Source organism: Zootermopsis nevadensis, unplaced genomic scaffold (assembly GCF_977971745.1).
Source record: "Zootermopsis nevadensis isolate Lab colony 2312 unplaced genomic scaffold, Znev_1.0 Znev_ptg000040l, whole genome shotgun sequence".
Classification (NCBI taxonomy): Eukaryota; Metazoa; Arthropoda; class Insecta; order Blattodea; family Termopsidae; genus Zootermopsis; species Zootermopsis nevadensis.
Window position 1 is genome coordinate 1,201,588 of NW_028259172.1, and position 17,128 is coordinate 1,218,715.

Consider the following 17,128-nt stretch of genomic DNA (forward strand, 5'->3'; position numbering starts at 1 on the left):
CTCGTTAGGTTCCATTTAAGGTTTGTTAATATCTGATTAATAGGAATATTACTCCTATGTTTCTCCTCAATCTGGGATAATAAGCTTGGTAATATTTTACGTCTTATCTGCCTGGATATTGTTATCCTCAGTGCAGCAGAAATCTTTTCTGTGATGCCAGAATAAATTTGAATTTGGTCCACGAGGCTTCATGAATTTAAACTCCCGACCACCAATAGCCATCGTACTCACAGGCGGTTTACGAAGATGTAATAATTTGAGATACCAGTGTGTCGGAGAAAGATGTGGACAGTAAAGTAGTGGCTTGAAACATTGATAAACTTGAGTTCCTTATTTTTACTTGTTCAATTTTATCAGTCTAAACACAATAAAATATTATTATTAAATATTAAAATATTATTACAATTAACATTTAAATATTTAAAATATATTAAAATGATGCTCTCCATTGAAATGCTCGATTTAGATTGAGAGCATCATTTTAATATATTTTAAATATTTAAATGTTAATTGTAATAATATTTTAATATTTAATAATAATATTTTATTGTGTTTAGACTGATAAAATTGAACAAGTATATATCTCAACACAATATGACGCAACATTATCATCTCATTTCATTATTTTTATTAAAAATTTGTTCTTCTTGGACATAAAAGAATGTAATTTTTCTGTATGTCGCCTACCATAACTTGATATTATTTTTTCTGAATTGACACAGATACATGGAAATCTTAGTATTTCATTAACTTTTTTTTCAAACTTAGAACTGTAGTTGTCTCTTACTATAACTGTTTTATTTACTAACTGTCGCAGTATTAAATGTTATATATTTAATATCTTACTCCGTAAATCATAAATCAAATACTGTTAAGTATTTGGTACTTTTATTTATATTTGTGTTTGAAGATTCTGGGTTTAAATGCCTGAGGTCAGACTGTTCTTACGTATTTATATTTTCTTGAAGTTCTGTAGTCCTTCCAGTTGAATCCTGTGACAGTTGCCTTAAAATCGGCCACATTTGCTTTCTTCCATATCCTCCTCCTCCTCAACTCGTTATAGGTACTCATTATCCCATAACCTGTACAGCTGAGAAATAAACTGAGAATCAGAAATATCCAACAGGAATGCACTGTGACTGTGTTTTCAAAATTACTATCCAAATTATAATTTTGAGGATGCAACTTGCACGTAAAGCCACTAGTGTAAATTAGCTTTGAAACTTTTGTTCCGACAAGTCTCGAAATAAAAGACTTTAAATAAAATTTTAGGCATTATGCGAGAGATTCAAGATCTTTGTTCAACCTGTTCTGCAAATATATTTATCACCGTAGAATAAACCTAAATTCAAGATATTCATTTGCTACACGGACAGAAAAAATATATCATTTTTTATTATATCTAGTCTCAGCTTTTAAATCCTAATGAAATGAATGAATGAACTAAATAAATAATTTTGCTGCCGTACAGGAGATGAAGTTCCAGGAATTTAAACGAGAAGCTGAGAATAGGGAAAACTGGAGAGCTCTTTTTGGGCGGAGCAATGGACCAGTCGTAAGACAGAACACTGAATAATGATAATAGGAGGGGCCGTATGATTTACTGACTGACATGGAGAAGAAAGAGGACAGAGAGCGTTCACAGGAATTTCTGAAGTACCAAGGCTGTAAGTTACATACGTAAGTAATTCACTGAAATTAATCTGGAAATTTACCACTTTTCTCCACCTTACTTCCAGGCTTGCATAATATTAGGTATTTATTACTTAAAATTATTGTGTGAGACTGAAATTAACCTGTCCCAAGTATTTTTTGTGTATATGAGAGGAATATTTTTGTCGAAAATTAATATTTTTGTATAACGTGCGTGAAACTATTAAAAATAACTGAATTAGAAGGTGACTTATGGACCTGGAGTTTATCTTCTTGATGCTCCATTACCAGCAAATTACTTTCGTAATAGAAATTCTCATGTAATTATCCACTTGTGAAGATGACGCACGTCTCACTGCTACGGAGCAAAGGGCTTCTTGAGAAGCTAACAGTTTTCTGAACTAATAAAGAAATTCCCTGTCTGTTTTCCTTTTTCTTTGAAATTTCTGTTTCTAGTCACCGATCATTTATAAGGGTCCGAGAAAATAAGAATGTCACTAAGGTTTATAAATGGCCAACACCACTCAGTCTCCTTTGGGTGGAAAGTGGCACGACGTGTCGGATGAAATGTCATTCCACAGTAATTCTCTTTACCAGTGTACCACCACATAAATCCTAAAAACACATGCAAATTGTCATGCGCTGTTTTGTTGGCAATGCATAGAAAAATGATTACGACGTTATTGATAAATTCGTTTCAATAAATGAGTATGGTGTGACTTAAAATGTAATAAAGCTACGTTAGCACGACGATTGCCTTCTATCTCTGAACATTGGTAACCTAACGTAGACTGCTCTGTAATGTAATCCAGAGGATAGCGTTCCATATTCTTATGACATCCAAAATCTCAGATATCAAATTGGAAATACTTTTTTTTTCAATCTCACGTTGAAATGTTGTCCGAAAGAAAACAGTGTTTCGTGAGGACTTTTCTTAATTATTTAAACTGTAATAGTAAGAGTTACTTCGAGTTATTTCGTTCCTCGAAACGAATATGATATTACACAAACAGTCGTTGTTTTTTTAAAAATAAATTCTTAAATTCTGTTTATATCGTGTAAAAAAAATTTATACGACGTTAATATCTCAAATGATTCTTCTGTTGAGGCCAATCCCTTGGTGGTGGAACTGAATCCAGAGCAGGCTGCTGCTTCTGTAGAAACTTATTCAGTACCTGGACACAGCTTCAAAACTTCCACTAGAGACATTAAATTTTTCTCAAAGGTACTTAATAATTGTATAAAAGATACTTGTACCTACAAATTATTAATATTTTCAATAGCTAAGATTATATAGTATCTAACGAGAGGATTCGACTACACAGCGAAACAGTTCTCTTTCACAGCGGCAGACATTGGTTTCTAATAGCCTTAAATTTCCCAGTTCCAGGGTTACACAAAGTTTTAGCAAGAAAATTCAGCCAGCTGATGGTAAATGACTGGCACAGTGGATTTTAATATGAAGAATATTTTTAGAAAATGCAATTGTATGTCTATAACAATGTTTTGCTCTTTGCATTAATATTAATCGTGGACATCACATTCGGTACGTGCCCTAACTAATCCACGTAAGTCATGAGGTTCTATACTGCCTTGTTTCTATAATGTTACGTTAAAAAGTGTCTTCTCAGTTATTTGTTTCGTAGCGTAAATGGTGTGGTTATTGTGAATTACGTACGACGTGGGAGGAGGCAGTATTTTATAAAGTTCAGTATACGTACGAAACTACACATGAATATGGAGTGTGGAAGAGAACAGATAAAACACTGCTAACAAAGAAGTGTACAAGCAAATTTGTTTTGCTTTTGTCGTTTGTTGAAGTTCATCCAGTGCTTTTATTTTTGTAAGAATAATTTATCTGAAGACGTCCTCATAAATTACTTACGCCTACTCTTTCAAGGGAGCTTGTTAGAAAAAAACAGTATCAATTTACAAGGATGGAAAAGTGCACTCCATAACCAATCGTACAGAGCAATTGAAGATGTATTTTCGAAATTTGTGCCCGAAACATTAACTCGTTTTTCTTACTTTTATCCACAATTACAAAATTTCTTATTTTAAATTTCACAGTTCATTTTTAGTTTATAAGTTACTGTTAACAGAAGGCAGGAATTTCTTGGCTAGTTGAGCGACTCTTATGTTCTTAAGTAGGAATTCTGCTTCGTGAATTTAGTTACACGAAGCTTAAATCTAATTTATCGATTATCTCGAAAGAAAAGAACAACAACTCAAGACAAAATATGGAAGTCAATAATATTTAGGTTTTACTTGGAACATTTCTGATAACGTGATACAAATAACTTTGAAAACATACCATTCACTTCGGCGTTCGTCTATCTTTCTGCTGTTGGAGAAAATACTTAGTTTCAATACGAAACAGATGTTATGTCACAGATGCAATAAATAAGTTGCTTAAAGAATATTATCAGAAATCATTGACACTGGTATTTGAAGTGAATTTCATTAGAAATGTCACGTGAATCAGCGTAATGTTAACTCTAGGATTAATTTGCCTTGTAAGTATTACGTCGTATGAAGGATAAAAGATGTGGCACCATCGTCAAAATCATGATAATTTGGCAGTTAGTCCACTTTTTGGCCCATATTGAATATAACAACCTAGGTAGATAAAGTATGTTGTTGACGTAAATAAGTTAAATTTGATTAAGGGTACATTAGTCAAATGACTGAGACATAAAATGTAATGAAACTATTTAATTGCCTCGTTCAAGTCTGTATCAGCAAAAATAAAAATACCTTTTATCCAAAAACGCATGCAAAATAGCGAGTTACACATTTGTACGATGTGTGTACATGTTTCAACTCTTGCTCGAACTCTTAAATCCTCTTAAATTGTCTGAAGTCAGACGAGTTAAATTAATATCGAAATTAGTAATTCTGGAAGTATGAAAATTGTTTGGTTAACTATTTACTGCAATGACAGAGTTGCCGAGTTCTCAAACTGAGAAGTTTATTCCAACTCGTGTAGTGTGGAAGGAGAAGGCATGCGACATAGCAACTGCACCACGAGCTAATCCGATCATTTATTGTAATGAGTCAGTTCCTGCACTCTGACATCAACCAGTCGGCATTTTGTTTCTCCCACAAGCACTGCTCTGACTACTGTGCTGTTCCACAACGAGGCAATTGTCTAGATTTCCTCCCTTCTCACCCTTCTTCCACCCACACCTGCGTCTAACGTTAAACTAGGGTTAGCATCCCCATTCTATGAGAGTGACTAAATAACTGTGGCCCAACATTTCACATGAACAACATCACTACAGAAATAAAGACGGTGATGCAAATTTAGCTGCTTGTTTTAAGTTCAGGGTTGTTTTATGGTGTACTTCAGTCATGAAGGGCGGACTAGTTCCTGCGTTCTTTCAAGGTAACTTTTCATAAAACTGTCAAGAAAATTCGATATTAAAAGCAGACAGTTGCTCAGCTGATCAAGATATTTCCCATGATTCACGAAACTTGAGGGTTCATTAACGTGTTCTGAGCTAGAATAACCCAATCCACGATTTCAATCGTGTCTTTGAACAACCATTTTAAAAATATCAAGGTCTATTTTTATAGGAACGTAAAGATAGCGACACGAGCCCTTGCCGATTTTTCAGAAAATATTATTCAACGTTTTTCAATGGAACTGTTTTAGGAAAAATATCGTTGGAGACGTAAGTTGGGCGAGACTCGTTCGTGGAACGGACGAGCTCGGAGTCAATATAAACAATTGCATTAAAAAACGTTGAATAATATTTTCTGAAAAATCGGCAAGGGCTCGTGTCGTTGTCTTTACGTTCCTATATAAATAGACCCTTATTCTGTCTACGTATAGCCAGCCGAGTGATCTCTTTTATTTTCAGGTTTCCCGAACAAATTTTGTACGCATTTCCGAAAACGTGTTACATGCTACTTGACATTTTTCACTTTTATTACGTTACAAACAAATAGATTAGTAGGATTAATACAATTTCTGACGGAATTCCAGTCCTCAAAACCATACTTCATCTGTTCTAGACCATCGCGGGATCAGCATTAGTTCTTACAAAGTGAAATCTTTTCGATATGTTGTCAGAGAATCCCTTTTCTAATTGCTTGTTGTCCTTATGGAAATAAGTTGTTTGAAGTGTAAATGAAAGTTACAGTTTTCCACGACTTCAAGAGAGTTATATTAAGATACCTTTGTTGCGTTTGTTTCTACTTTATATTCTAATATCTGCTTGACGTGTTAGTCCTTCATGTCTTGTTATTCTTCTGCCCCCTTCCACACTTCTGTGTTATTATTCACCAAAGTTTTAACTTTTATAATCACATTGTGAACTTTGTTCTTGGTGATTTTAATATACAGGTTTTACTTCGTGTTTGAAGACCCTCTCGTTTCATACTGTAAGCGTCATTATATTCACAGTTCATTTGGTTCACAATATCGAAAGTCATATTACTTTAGTGATAATTGTATTCAAAATTCTAATTTTATTGATTTACAATAAAAGAATACACAACTAATTTTTTTACATAGTTCATAAACTTGTTACTGCTGAAATTTGAAGTGTGGTTATTACATCTATCTGCATTAATTTTGTGCAGACTTGTCACTGATTAGATTTGTTTCGGTCTTATGTGGAAAGCCTTACACAACGTTTCTGTCTTCTCACATCAAATTCTAGCAAATGCATGTAGCAAGATCCTAAGAAACTTGATAGTCGCTCAGCTAGAAAACAAATTCCCTTTCACTAACGAAACGATAAAACTAGTTACTGTGTTTACAACAGGCCGGCTTCTATTCTGAGCCAATTAATCCAGTTCACACCTTATTGTAAGAACCTGTTTAATATTATCCTATATACACGTACATATATAATTCTCTAATAAAAGAACATATAGAATTTATTAAAACGCTAGTATAATTTTGGAACTTTAAAACGGGATTTTCAGTATCCAAACACAGTGAAGAAAAAGATTCAAAAATGGTAAAGACGTCTATAGCCGCTTACGAGAAATTTTGGTGTGCTGAATATTTATCACAGTTATAATTTCAAGAAACGTGTTGTGATTTTTTGACAAGCTGTTGTTAAATAACACTGTCAAAAGTTAAATACACGTGACAACAACTCTATATCTAAGAACAAGAATGGGCTAACATGCACATTATTAAAACTGAGGAAAACATAGATGAATTTAAACGTGGTTCCTTAATTTCACTTATTAATGTTATGTAAGCCACGAATTTGAAGAAACCAAACAGCATGTAACTTAGCCTGCCTCTATATAAGTATATGGGACGATACTATGAATACATTTCTTTTATTCTTCCAATTTTGTGGCTTAGCCCACTATTGCTCTCTTCCCTTCAATTATATACTACATTCTGACATGAACTATAAGATACTATCATACACAGAGTGACCTGTGTTACATTCGTCATGCAAATGGAGTGAGTTAACTTCATTATAATTAATTCAATTTCCCAGTTGTTTCAGGACTAAAAATATTGTGGGCAATATTTTGACTGGAAGCTTTTGAATCATTCAACACTTTTTTGTCATAGGAACCAAAACGGTGTGTTAGTAACGCAACACATAAACTCGACATCATATGTTCGCCTTTTATTATTAAAGTTTACTGTTCTATAACGTCCACATCGACAAAATACACATTAGGCCTAGAATGGTTGTTACTAGTAATTCCGATCTAATTTACCTCGACTCGATACATTTGTTAGCTTCCAAATGTTTGTATTGCTGGCGTAATGCACAGGTTAACTTAAATAATAAAAGAATTCTGTTGTTTCTACATCGTTTACTCGCTTTATTTCCTCTGTGTTTTATTCAGTCTTGTTTACAAGCTACTAATCTAACCTAACCTATTGCTGTTTCATTGTAAGCACAGCGCCATGAAGTATGAAGAGGAATGGAACCTAACCAATCATAAACTTTGCTATTAAAGTTTTCTTTAAGCACACACACATGCTTATAGTTTACATATGAGACATGTTTTTAATTACAAACTCTGCAAGGTTGCGGAAGTTCGTATTTATATGTGGACAATTTAAAGTAAGCATGAAAATGTACAGAAACAAATCACTGATTTTGCTATTATTAATTTACTATCAGTGTCCGATTAGCTATTAATCCGTATATTTAATTCAATTAATGACCTAAATCTGTTGCAATTATTTCTCACATAATAAATCTTATACTGTAAAACGCTGAAGATTATAAACACTGTTAGTTTTTCTGTGATATTCTGCTGATAAGAAACGTGTTTTGCTGGAGAAAGGTTCATGATTACTTTGTATAACATACGTATGTTTATACACAATCTGTCTCTTTATACTCCATTTACACACAGAGCTTCAGATGCCTGTCTTCGGTTGTACATTACTTATTTCTATCAAACGGAAATGCGTCACGTAACATGTCAACTGGTTTCTTGGGATTTCATTTCAATCGATAATGACCAAAACGAAATTTGTCACTAAACATTCGGTTGAACTTTACCATAATGCGTTCTCATTATATAATCTGTGTACAGAAAAAACAGAGATTCCTATGAGAAATGACTCTGACTTATGTTGACAGATATTGTGACTTTAGTTATCATTCAACCCATAAAATTCGCTCGCGTTGCCCGCTAGACTTCAATAGTCTCTCTTAAAGAACACAATTGAAAGGTTTAACAAACTGAGACAAATGAATCCTTTTGCACTGTCAATTTTTCTTCCTGAACAAACAAAACATTTTCCAGCTTCCATATCCCCGGCAAGTATGTTGCATTCTACAGAGAATGGAACACAGAACAATCAATACTGACTTCATGATCACGCCTTCATGCTGCAATTTGGGTCACTTCGACATTATATGTAACGATAACTTACAGTTTTCCTTCACTAAGTTAATAAAAGTAACTTCTTATGAAAAGGTCGTATCCGTCTGTCCGCTTGCTTCATTCCAGAAACTACTGAATTATTTCAGTGAAATTTGATATTGAACGTACGCTGCACAGTAATGTTGGGAAAATTTCGTAATGGTATTTGCATTTCCTGATGCTATAACATAACATTTTTCTTAAAAGAATTGGTTTGTGACAAAAATATGGTTCTCTTAAAATATGCTTATTTGAATGGTAAATATTTAGTGAAATACAAGGACAAATTATGTTCCGATACATCAAAACAAACTTAATTTAAATTATGATATTAAAAATACTTGGCCAAAGACTGATCAATTCTGTTACCTGTTAAACAAAATACTCGTTCAGTTTAACGCCAGACATACAGCTTTCAAAAAGTTTCCAACCAAAAGAAATTCTTGGTATTGAAGGTCTGGTCCTGCAACGCTGCCATGTAATCGACGGAAAACATCGGCGTTTGTTAGAGAGGCTTTAGGCAGAATATCCGCTTTGACGTTTTCTAACTGCGTCCACGTGGAGGCCAATATCATTATTTGCTTTATTTTCTACGAACGTCCAAAAATAGGTTATGTTTGAACACGTGCGGTAAGATACATAAACATAAATATATACCATGCATAGTCCGTCGTATTCAGTTGCGGGCCTATATATAATTAAAATGACTAATAATACAAATTCTATTTCTGTGTCTATGTCTGCGACTTCGCTTTTGATTGAAGTATTTTTCTCACATAAACAAAAAATTATACGAAGATAATTATAAGAACTTTTGGATGCAGAGTTAACAGCCTAGTTAACTAGCTAGCTAAGTCCTTTGAGAAGAGTCCTTCTTGGGAAATTAATACGAAAAGTCCCAAAAGTCACGGTCTTCACCACCCATCACGACCATACAAATTATAAGGTCTAGAAACCACCTATCCGTTTAATATTCGGGGCTTAATTCGCAGTTTTAAACAGATTTAATATCAAACTGGTAATTTAATTCTATCCAAAGAAGGAAGGAAGTCGTGGAGCTGTGCCACTACATCTTCTAGACACGGTGTTCGACATACGAGTAAATTTAGTTTGATACTGTAATAATACTACATGCAGCTACAGAATAAAACAATATTTTTATAACACTGCACGTTGTTTCGGCAGAAAACTTAATATCGTTACATTTCATGTAGTTACAGTAGAGAATTATGTATTGTCATAACAATGCATTCATCAGTAGAAAATTTAATATTGTCATAATAATGAACTCAGTTACGATAGAAATTTTTATATTGTTATAACGTTTCATGTAACTGCAGTATGAAACTAAAAGGATGTGAAATGGCAGCTCAGGTCATAAATATGTCGTAAGTCGTACACAACTGCAAATCCGGTAGAGTTTGGTGATGAATTTTTGGATCGTCCTTCTTTGTAGCTTATATATGTATATATATAGAAGCAGAAGGCTCGGTCGCCAGTGTTATTTCAGGCCTAACCTTCCCCCATCCCAGTCGGAAATAGAACTGTCCTGGTAGCTCATTCCATCGGGAAGATGCCTTTCTTGCTTACGTTCCGTGTTTCCTGTAAGAACAAGACAGTCTGCCTTTCCTTATACGTGTTAGACGCCTTCTGTCCAAGTCGTTCGTTTATGGCATCTATCTGTGAGATAACCAGACAGATAAGTGTATTCTTGTCCTTTGGATTCTACGGCCGGTATTTCATGTTTTATTCAATTTCACTAAAGTTTTTGTATAAATTAGGCTTTCATTAAACATTGACGTACTACTGGATTTCACTGAATAATAATAATATACAACTTGTTTTCTATAATTTAATGGCCGAAGTTGTACAGAAAGGTTTGAATATTACAAATTAACTAAGAGCCTACATGGTTAGAGAGTCCTTATTGAGAAACTAACAGTAGAACAGCTAGTCAAGAAATTCTTTGCCCTTCTGTACTCCGAAGGTCACTATCGCGTTTAGAAAAGTATGTCACTAGTCCTGAGCCAGATTAATCCACTTCGCTCCCTCTTACCTTATTTTTAAACATTCATTTCCGTTGCTTATGTTGTTTTAAATAAATCTAAGTCCGAAGTCCCATGTAATATTACGTAACACGTTGGTGTTATGCTGATAGCAGTTGTTAGCATTCTGCCAATCGCTCAAGTTGTAGGATCATCCCTTGCTGGTCGTTCGCAACATGAGGATGAGACATGATGGTATCAGGTCTCCTACCAAATATTAATTCCCCGTGCCCAGTACGTTCTGCAGACTGTTTCCCCCGTTTTATTTCAACCAACAATTTTAATTCCGATATTTTAAGAAGGGGCTTGTCCAGTTAATGCATATTTTTATTGACTCGTTGTTAATGAACAAGTGTAGTTTTGTCTTTACACTTATGGAATATATGGTTTGAACGTGCGAGAAAAGAATTGCATTAAACACTAAAATTTTATGGGAAAAATAACGTGATATTTCTTTCTACGAGTTCTTGTAGCTGAATACTTTGAAAACGAGCCATTTGAGAATATCTGAAGCCCTTGCTTATGGTTTGAAATGTATAAAAAAAAAGAGTCTTTCTTCACTCATTTTTCTTTAATACACGAAAGAAAAGAGACAGGCTACTTTACAGAATCCAGTTGCCTACAAGCTGTTACTTTCTGCGTTTAGGAATGTGGAATACACCATCAGGTATTACGAAACTTACTTTTATAAGTGATGTCTCTTCACATTCCTATATTTGAATACTGTGTTCTTTTGTTTTATACTTTCATCAAACGAACGCAGCAACCTATTTCTTTTCTCTCTTCTCCTGCGTACGTACGGTTTATTTAGAAAAGTTTTCCTTTTCTGCCATCAATTCGAAAATGATCTCCCTTCATTCTTTTGTTGTGTCAGGAATTTTTTCAACCCACTTGTAGCTAACACCCACTGCCTAATCTATGAAAATATGTATTCTATTTATATACGAGGATTTATAGTTTTGTTTAACGACGCTGTCATATCAGATTGTATAGCGTTAATTGACGGATTATTAATTAATTATATAATGTGGAAAGTATATGGTCCTCGCCTAATGAAAGACAATATTCCGGCATTTTCCTGGAATGACTGAGTAAAACGACGGAATATGAATCCTCAGCTGTATAGGTCCGACCCCGGTGACACTGAAGCCAAGGTCACTCCTGTTACTAAGTCGACTCTCAAGCCACTTGAGCAGAAGTTGTACAAGGGTCAGCTTGGTGTATTGACAAGCAGAACGTCTGCTCGTTCTCTAAAATTAATTCGTATCGAAATGCATTGTTTCTTTTGTGAAGCATTTAGCATTGCGTATCCTGACGAGTGTCTAATAAGACAACATTTTTCCTAGCAATAAAACAGCTGATATCACGGCGAATTAAAGTAGAGTATCGGTTTTAACAACGGGATACGACTGCAATAATTAGTATTGCCATTGGTTTCGTGGTTTTGTGCGCGATGATGTTCGTGTGTAGTAGTTAGGTTTGCGTTTAAAATAAAACGCCCTGTATATGCTTGGTATGTACACTTTTATCGTCATGATACGTTAGGTCCAGCGAGAAGTTTGTAGGGTCAAAGATTTCGGTCATCAGTCCGAGAATATGATGAGGCAGACTGAGATGTTAAATTCTGGTGCAAAGCGTGAGACGATAGCAAAAATGAGGAAACAAACATAAAGGTGAAGTCCGGAAGAGAGAAAGAATACGGAAAACTACGTTGAGTCTCCTATTACGTTGATTTCTTTTGTTCATCTTTTCCTATTTTTCGTTTCTTTTGTGTGGGAGGTCGCATTCGATATTAATGGCGCCGAGTGAGTTCTATTGACATTCTACATTGCGGAGTGTATCGAAGCTGATGTAAAGGTCCCAGAACAGAAAAGAAAAGACCAAGAGATATTTCTTATATTAGAGGAAAAGTAAAAAAAAAAATTCTTTGAGATTGAATAATCTTAGGAGATGTAAAGAAAGTCCTGTACGTAGTCATGCCACTGTCTGTCTCATTCTTTCTTTGTCGGTCTTGTTCCATCTGGTAGTTTAATCCACAGGCTCAAAGGTTTTAACCCTAAATCCGGCGTCCCTACGCTGTTATAAGCAAAGCAAAGGACGAACTGTTGTTTTCAGGAAGCAGGAATGTCTCCTACATACATAGTAAATATTTTAGCGTAATTCTCACGCTTAAATGTAGGAAGACTTTGCTTTCAGAGCGAAATTTGTTCTTATAACTATTACCATCGTATTATTTATCCGTCAGAATCGACGAGAATAAAACTTCTTTGTGCTGAACAGTAGCACTGTCTTAGAAAATTGAACTGACAATACAGAATTCCATTATAAAGTTAATTAAGCGTGAAAACATGTTTACGGAGACTGAAGCCAAATCTTGCCAAACAGAAGAGAAGAAACGAGAAGAGGAGAGAAGCATTTCGGCCAAAAGTCTGAAATACGTGAGAGTCCTAGGAGTTAGTGGGGGGAGGGGGGAAAATAATGAGACGAAAGTTAATGGGTTAAGATATGATGATGTGGACTGGATTTATCTGGCTCAGCACAGGATCCAGTGGATGGCTGTTGTGAACACGGTAATGAACCTTCTTCCCGCTTTATTGCAGCTAAGGTAGTTGCTATTCATGTAAGCAAAATGACCTGATCAGAAAACCATATTCTCCCAATGTTCAGATAATCAAATAGTCATTCTATGCTCTCGACATAGATTTCTTGAAATTTTAATTTCTTTTTATATAGTCCATAATTTCCCCCGCATTTGTGAAACATAAAGATTCATTACCGTGGCCAAAGGTGCTCGCCATGGGAGCCTGTCTTGAGTCACTTTAATTCAGTTAAATATTTCCAGGCACGGTTTAATACATGTTCATTGTGCGTTGACACGGTGAGGTAGATATTTTAGGGGGGGGGGGAAGAACTGTAAGTAATAATCATACCGCAGTAATCTACTGATATTCAATAATTATTACTTCGTTTTCTGTGTTACGATAAAATCCTAGGAATCGGTCGACAGTGTTTCTTGAAACTGAACAGATGCGCTATTCTTCCATGGAATAAACATCATACTGTGTTCCAAGCAGTTACTGTATAAAAAAACAAAATGAGTTACTAGGATGTTAGTGATGGAGGTACATGACTTTCTACTACCGCACAGCAAGACCAGAGTTGGCGAATCCGTTAGACCACCAGAAGTCCCTATTTACCATGTCACATTGTTCGGCCAGGTCGTCATCCTGTCAGCTGTTATATTCTGTTAATCAAGCGAGAAAACTCTGACTGCTAGTTTTTGTTCTGCAGTTGCCAGGATAACTCAGCGTTAACGGTTTGTTAAGTCTTTTTTTAACGGACATTAGTTTTTCTCTGGGGGTGGTACTGTGTGCGTCCAGCTGACCAACAAAGGAATAAATATTCAACGTTCCTGTTTTCCTGCTTGCCCCTTTCGTCTGGACGTGACTAATTGTTCTTCTCTGCATGTGTAATGGTTTATATATCATTTTTTGTTTTCATGTTTTCGCTAAGAGTTATTTTGTTTTAACTGCTTCGCAAAAGGGTGAAACTTGCTTAAGGGTTCAAGCTTATTAGTTTTTTGAACGGTGTTTTAATGCTACGTAATCTAGACACATGTATTTTGCTCATAGGAGTCAACATTCTTCTATTAAGGTTTTTATTCATAAACCAATCTTTTTAGCGCCTTCGAAATATAGCGGTACGCTATTGAAATCGTATTGTTTTATACAAATAAACAAATAACTCGAGAATTAACCCAATTTTGATTAAATTTTATGCTGGATTCCAAAAAAAGATCTTTTAATAATTTAGCAAGGGGGTGCTTGTAATAGAGAAATTGAGATGTTTTTTCGAATGTTGAGTGGTAATGCATGTGTACAGACAGACTGACAGACGAACTGTGAGGTTTTGAAATATAGAGGAGTAGATTGAAATCTGACATTCAGTATGTTGGTCCATGTACGAATGAGCAAAAGAAAACAAGAAAAATATGGTCTTAATCTTTAACGGATGACAGAAATGAATTATTACATGGACACTTGTTGATATAAATCTGACTGTTAAAAACATAAGTCTGTATGTTGGGTTCATCAGCTACAGAATAACTGTACAGTTCAATCACTGGCTTTAATAAATCAGCGAGACAGTTTATTAGTGTCTTATTCTGACAGTATCTAGAAATGATTTTGTAAAATACAACAATTAAAAATACTTGTATTGTTAGTTATTTGAACACGTGCTTATTTACAGGCCTATTTAAGGAATTTAACCACGCCCAGATTGTAGAAACCTGAATTGTGTTCAATACATGAGGTGCATTCAGTAAGTCCCGCTTTACTGAACACAAAGGCCAACTGGTTCAGGACAGAGCCAGGTGGTGGGTTGTTATGAACACGTTAACAAACCTTTAAGGTGTTTCTTGAATATCTGGACGTACTAATAGCTTCTCAATGAGGACTATGCCCCATGGAATTAATTTTGTTTGAGCTGTCATACGTTGTAAACTTTCCAACGGTATACGTTCATTTTCATGTATTTGCGACTGGCATAACAGTTATCACAAATACTATTTAGTCTTCTCTGTGATTCTTCTTCCCAATATTATTTTCTGCTCCAAACATAGTTCCTGGATTTATTAATATTATATATTATAACGCTGGCCTTGTAATCCTGGGGTCTCGGGTTCGATTCCCGGTGGTGCCCGAATTTATAACTTGTGTTGGGCAAAGCCGTGGTCTAGGCAACACGGAGTTTTCCTCCGGGGGCTTCTTCCCCGGTTTCTCCGTGGCATCCTAACAATTACTCCATTCACACACAGAAGAAGGCAATGGCAAACCACTTCTGGATCATCTGCCAAGAACGTATATGAGCAGGTCCCAGTCCGAGAAAAGGATGGAAGGATCCTGTTCATATGGACCTGTCGTCAGACAGAACACTAAATAATAATAATATAATATAATATAATATAATAAATACCCTTTTAAGTGGAACTTTAATTCTTGTGAACAGTCTGAAATCATACAGCACCAAGCAACTACTCTGGGCGATGTTTTATCCCGAGACTTCCAGAACACAAAGCAGCAGTTTTAACCACACACGACCGCAAAGTTTAGTAAGGCATCTACACCATTTCTCCTTTAGTACTGATGCTGTAGATATCTCTATAATATAGAACCTCTGAAAACGAGTGAAATCTGAAATATGGTAATTTTACAATAAGAGTACCAGATTTCTTCCCATTATTGAATCATAAGATCATGCAAATTTTTATATCTCGTAAAGATCCACAAGGAAGGTTACTATCTTTCACAATATCTTGCCACTTCTATCTCGGCTTTATTGCTTTGAAATATAGGATCTAAGAGGGTGTTGGATTTATGCAGGAAGGGATTTCTAACGTGCTCTTTGTCATCTGCTCAATAAAGTGTGAGAATCACGATGTTATGGGGGGAAGAGCGAAACCAGCCCTGTTAAGTTTCGACGTCCTCCTTCCACCTTTAAATGTGGAGTGCTGCAAATAAAACTTCAAAGGCCGCCATTACGATCTTAAATATATCAAAGAAAGTATGGCTACTAGAAACTGTGTTGTATAATTGTAATACTAGTTTTATGATCACGTTTGTCATGTTGTAATATACGTAGAAGACACTGACGGAATTATCGATTATAGTGTTCTGGGTTCTGAAGCCTTGGGGTCCTGTACGTGGTTACCAAAATGTCAGAGGAACGTATTACCTCCATCTTTATGGTGGAAGAGGCGACTTGCCAACTTTTTCTCTCCGTGAAAACTTCACATCTGATTGAATTACTTAAGTATATACGATTTTAAAATTGAGAAGATTTCGATATGATTCTGACGTGGAGGACCGGAGGTTAAATTTATTGCTTAGTATTTGCAAAGTGCCGAATTGGATTTTTAGTAGGAGGTCTACGAGGTGCGATCGGAAAGTTTCAAGACTGTGTCAATAGAGGGCGAACCGGATGTAGTACGAGCTTCTGCCGCTAGGGGGTGCGGCCTACATTCATAGTGAATCAGTGTCCCAGCCGGCATCATCGAATTAGCATTTGTTTCTTAGTTACGGGCGTTTTGGTAGTGCATTACACCGACCCTCCTGCGATTTCGGAATGGCGTGTGCATCAAATTTTGCCAAAGACTCGCCAAAACGGCTACGGAAACCTATGAAATGCTAAAGCAAGCATTTGGGGAGTCCGCAATGGGTCGTGCACAAACCTTTGTGTGGCATTCACGTTTTAAAAATGGCCGAACCTCTGTCGATGATGACGAGCGTTCTGGACGACCATCTTCGAGCACAACGCCAAGAAAATGTTACGAAGATTCGGCAGGCCATTCACGAAGATCGACGTCGTACCATCAACGACTTGTGCGACATTGTTGGGATAGGCTATGGGACCTGTCAGCTGATTCTAAAGGAAGAACTCCACATGCGACGCATCCTGTCTGAAGACCAGAAGCAGAATCGACTTATCGTTTGTCAGGAGCTCAAAGATCTTGCAAGAACCGACCCCAACTTCCTTTCCAAGCTCCGTGTGACTTCTAC

At 35.8% G+C, this 17,128-nt stretch overlaps 1 protein-coding gene and 1 long non-coding RNA gene across 8 annotated transcripts in view; both read left to right on the forward strand.

Annotated features, from left to right (window-relative positions):
• The window catches only part of LOC147871758 (uncharacterized), a 213,571-nt gene that overhangs the window by 119,097 nt on the left and 77,346 nt on the right, over positions 1–17,128 (forward strand). The window lies entirely within an intron of this gene.
• Positions 1–17,128, forward strand: part of LOC147871761 (uncharacterized) — a 37,419-nt gene that overhangs the window by 12,390 nt on the left and 7,901 nt on the right. For 3 of the 7 annotated variants that reach the window (XR_015538357.1, XR_015538358.1, XR_015538359.1), the window contains one exon: positions 1,472–7,449. This is a non-coding gene — a long non-coding RNA (uncharacterized LOC147871761). Of the gene's footprint in view, positions 1–1,471; positions 7,450–17,128 lie in introns of those variants that run through there. The other 4 variants (XR_015538362.1, XR_015538363.1, XR_015538361.1 and 1 more) reach the window with 4 other exon arrangements.